This window comes from Vombatus ursinus, unplaced genomic scaffold, assembly GCF_900497805.2.
Source record: "Vombatus ursinus unplaced genomic scaffold, bare-nosed wombat genome assembly UNPS02014945.1, whole genome shotgun sequence".
Lineage (NCBI taxonomy): Eukaryota > Metazoa > Chordata > Mammalia > Diprotodontia > Vombatidae > Vombatus > Vombatus ursinus.
The window spans coordinates 5,230,558-5,235,132 of NW_020954723.1; the positions used below are offsets into that span (position 1 = coordinate 5,230,558).

The window sequence follows — 4,575 nt, forward strand, 5'->3', positions numbered from 1 at the left end:
CTATCTATCTATCTATCTATCTATCTATCTATCTATCTATCTATCTACCTATCATCTATGAGTCATTAGCCTAGAGATAACCATTGAATCCATGGAAGCTGATAAGGTCACTGAGAGAGTAAAGTAGGAGAAGAGAAGGCCTAGGGCAGTGGGGTACGCTCGTAGAGGGTGTGATATGGTTAATGAACTAGCAAAAGAGATTGAAAAGGCACAGTTAGTCAGGTAGGACAAAAACTGGCAGCCAACAGTATCATGAAAATCCATAGAAGAGCAAGTATCCAGGAGGAGAGGATAGTTCACAATGTTAAATATAGCAGGTGGGTTGAGAAAGATGAGGATTCAAAAAACATCCCATCAGATTTGGCATTTAAGAGATCATTGGTCACTGTGTGGAAGATAAGAAGGAGTGATGAAAACTATTAGAATTTAAAGTAGAACAACATCAAAAGGTGAAGCATTTCTCCCACCTCTTGTTAGAGAAGTAATAGGATCCTATGTTCGTAGATCTTGTTGGAAATACTTGATTATAAATGTGGAAGAAGGCATACATTTTCAGACGTGGTCAACATGCTGATTTGTTTTGTTTAATTATACTTTTTTTGTTGAAAGAGAGAGTTGTATTTTGGGAGTGGGCATGAGTCATTGGAAAGTGACAGCAATGTGAATAAAATAAAAAATTTCAATAACGCACTTAAAAATAAAAAAAGAAAACCTATTAGAAATAATTCAGGCCCAATGAGAGCTTATATTAGGGTAGAGACAGTGTGAACAGAGAACAGGGAAGAGAAATGAGTGATTTCATAGAGATAGAGTAGGCAGGTCTTAGAAATTACTTGACTATGAGGGAAATGTCAATAGTTACACCTAGGTGAGGAACATCAGAGGATGGGTGAAGGCAGAGGGAGGAACAAGCTTGTGGGGAAAGATAGTAAACTTGGTTTTAGATGTGTTGAGTTTGAGATACTGTGGCATAGCAGAAAAGGGTTCAAATCCTAGCTCTGACACTTACTAATAGTATGACCACGGGCAAATTACTTAACATTTCTGAGCTTCAGTTTCTTCATCTAAAAAACGGGGATGATAGTTGTACCACCTAACTAATAGGATTCTTATAGAGGAAGTCATTATAAATTTTAAAGTGTCCCCATATCTATTATTATTATTATTATCATTATTATTATTATTATCATTACCATCTAGGTAGAAATGTCCTGAAGCCAGTTGGAGATGAGGGTCTGGAGTTTGAGACAGAGGTCAGATGTAGAGATTTAGATTAAGGAATCATTCGCTGTGATATCTGAACAGTGATATCTGAAAACACAGAGAGAGTCAAGGGAGAAAACAATGAAGAGGGCTAAGGACAGAACCTTGGATGAATACCCACCTTAATGGTTTGGGAAGAACTTAGAGAGGAAGAAAATAAACTCTGAGAATGTGGTATCTTCTAATCCAAAGGAAGAAGCAGTATATAGGCCAAGCGGTAATCAAAAGAAGGGAACAAGCATTTATTAAGCACCTACTGTATGCCAAACACTGTATTAAACACTTTATAAATATTATCTCATTCGATCCTTACAACAACACTGTGAGGTAGGTGTTATCGTTATCCCCATGTAACAGTTAAGGAAACTGAGGAAACAAAGGCTAGGTGACTTACCCAGAGTCATACAACTAGTAATTGTCTGACGTTGGATTTGAACTCAAGTCTCCCTGATTCAAAGCCCAGAACTCTATCCACTGAGCCACCTATGTCAACAATGTTAAATCAACAATTTCAAATGCTTCAGAGAGGCTAAGGAGGATGAGAACCAAGAAAAGGTCATTATATTTGGTGACCTACGAGAGAGTAGATTCAGTAGAATTGTGGAAACAGAAGCTAGATGTCATACTTAGGTGTTCATGTATATTATTTTTTCCTTAATTTATACACCAGTATCTGGATAGAGTGTGGTGAGAAAAATGTTAAGTAATGATGAAGTGAAATCATTAGGTATAAAATACTTTTTCCAAGCAATCTGGCTATGAAGTAGAAGGGAGAGATGGAACAATGCCTGAATAGGGGCTAAAATGCAGAAGGAAAAAGTTCTTAGGATGACAGAGACATGAATATATTTGTAGACAGATAAGTAGCCCATGAAAGAGAAGGAAGATGACTGGTTGTTATAGTTATCCCTTCCACATCGTGTCTTTCCCCATCATGGTTTCAATCTGTTGGGGGTTGGCATAAGGTATTGAATGGGAATTTTTTGGGAGTTTTGCAGAAGCCACAGACAACGTGCAAAGGCCAGCAGATGACATAAAAAGAATTTACAAACTCAGAAATGCATAAGATCTATACATAATATTGTATAATATTAATCCAAATTTTACAGTAAGGTACTATAAATACCCCATAAAAGAAAAAAAAATTCAGACTTCTTCTCTGGTACAAAGGGAGAGTCAAAAAATTTTACATGAATTTTCCAGATTGTGGGATTGCCGTGCCCCTAACCCCTGTGATATGGAAGGGATAACTATAGTAAGTTCTTTTAAAATGCTTGTTGCCTGACTGTCTGATTGACTGGAACAAGGTCTTAGAGTAAGCTGGAAGAAATGGAATCAAAGGCAAAAGTAGAGGAATTAGTCTTGGTAAGAAATTGGGATATCCCTTTCTTTAAGACAGGAAGAAAAGGGGAGACAATGGTTGCTATTCAAGGAGTGACTGGCAAAATGTTGGAAAATACAGTTCAGGAATAAGGGAATAAGGGAATAAGGAATGATGGAGGCCAAAGGTTTGTAGAAAAGCCTCACATCTACACATCACAAATCCTTTCCTCAAGAAAAGAATTTAGAGGTGCAGGACATGACAAGCACCAAATAACATCACAAAAATTGAATTAATTCTATTTTAATGGTTAGAAAATGACTCATTACTGATGTGGGAGTCATTCCTGAATTAATTGTCTGTGTATAATCATACCATCAACTTTTTAGAGTAAAGATCAAATTAATTCTCCAATTAAAAGAAAAAAAGAAGAAAAAACGCAGTATATAATTTAAACAGCTCCAATCTGACCTCTTTAAACAATTTATGGATGCTTAAAATTAGGAAATGGATGGAGGAATAGACACAGACAACTTTTAAAAACAATATTGTAGAGAAGTTTGATCAACATAAATCAATTGCTAAAAAAAATTACAAAAGGAAAGAAAGGAAGGAAGGGGAGAAAGAAAGAAAGAAGGAGGAAGGAAGGAAGGAAACAAAACCCAAACCTAATAAAAAGCTTTAGTCATTAAACATTTATTCTTTTTGCCAAGCAGGGACATATGGCAACCAAGGGCAACATTAGTACAGAATATAAACTCTGTTGTAAAAATTTACAGAGAAGGATGGTAGAAAATTTTGAGCAATATCTCCACATGGAACAGGCAGCATGGTGTAATGAGTAAAGTTGGCCTAGGAATAGGTGGCACAGCAGCTAGGGTGCTGGGCCTGAAATCAAGGAAGATCATCTTCCTGAGTTCAAATCTGACCTCAGAAATTTATTGTGTGACTCTGGGCAAGTCACTTCACCCTGTTTGTCTCAGTTTCCTCCTCTATAAAATGAGCTGGAGAAGGCAAACCATTCCAGGATCCAGTTAGACACGAACAAACAAGAGCCTGCTATGTGCCAGGAGCTGTGCTAAACTGTGGATATAGAGAAAGGTAAAAGACAGTTCTTGCTCTCAAAGAGCACACAGTCTAATGGGGGAGACCACATGTAGACAAAACTGTATAAGCAAACTATGTTCAGGTAAATTAGAGATAACCAACAGAAAGAAGGCTCCCTATAGAAAGCAGGATTTTTGTTCAGTGACCCTTTGATTATTAATATCAAATAGAACTTAAAAAAGGAGCTTTATCAGGCAGTTGGTTAATCAATAAGTGTTTATTAAGTGTCTACTATTTACTAGGCACTATCCAAAACAAATGAAGCAATGTCTGCCCTCAAGGAGCTTATATTCTGTGAGGAAAACAACACGTATGCATCAGCTGAGTAATGAGATTAGAAGCTAGAGTACAAAGGGAGTGGGAGGAGAAGCAATGTAGAAAATGAGTATAGTTAGTTTGCAAGGGGTTTGCTGTGAAAGGGAAGAGAAATATAGGATGATATCTTGAGGGGATGTTAGGGTCTAGGCAAAGTTTTTATTTTAAGGATGAAGGAGATGGGCTTGTTTGAAGACAGTAGGGAAAGAACCAGTATATTGGAATCAATATGCTGCACAAAGGCGGTTGCCACTGTCATGGAGGAGACTGAGTGTAAAGTCCACATTGAAGAGGACTTCCTTACGGATGGTGAAGTTCTCCAGATATTCCTGTTTGTGCATGATGTTAAAAAAAATTCCTGTTTTAGTTGGAAAAATTTGAAAAACTAACTTGGAACCATACAACAACAAACTCAAAGTTGGTCAAAGAATTAAACAAAAACTTAGAAAAATACTAAAAGAATAGCATTTTTATCAAGTCACTTTAATGGTTTCCAAACAAGGCATATATCCCTCTCCTACATACAAAATTTTACAGCATATGTAATCGTAGAAATAACTTTGATATTC

The 4,575-nt window shown here is 36.7% G+C and overlaps 1 pseudogene; it reads right to left on the reverse strand.

Moving 5' to 3' along the window:
• LOC114030037 overlaps window positions 1–4,347 on the reverse strand; it is a 5,968-nt pseudogene extending 1,621 nt beyond the window's left edge.
• Window positions 4,348–4,575: the final 228 nt, after the last annotated feature.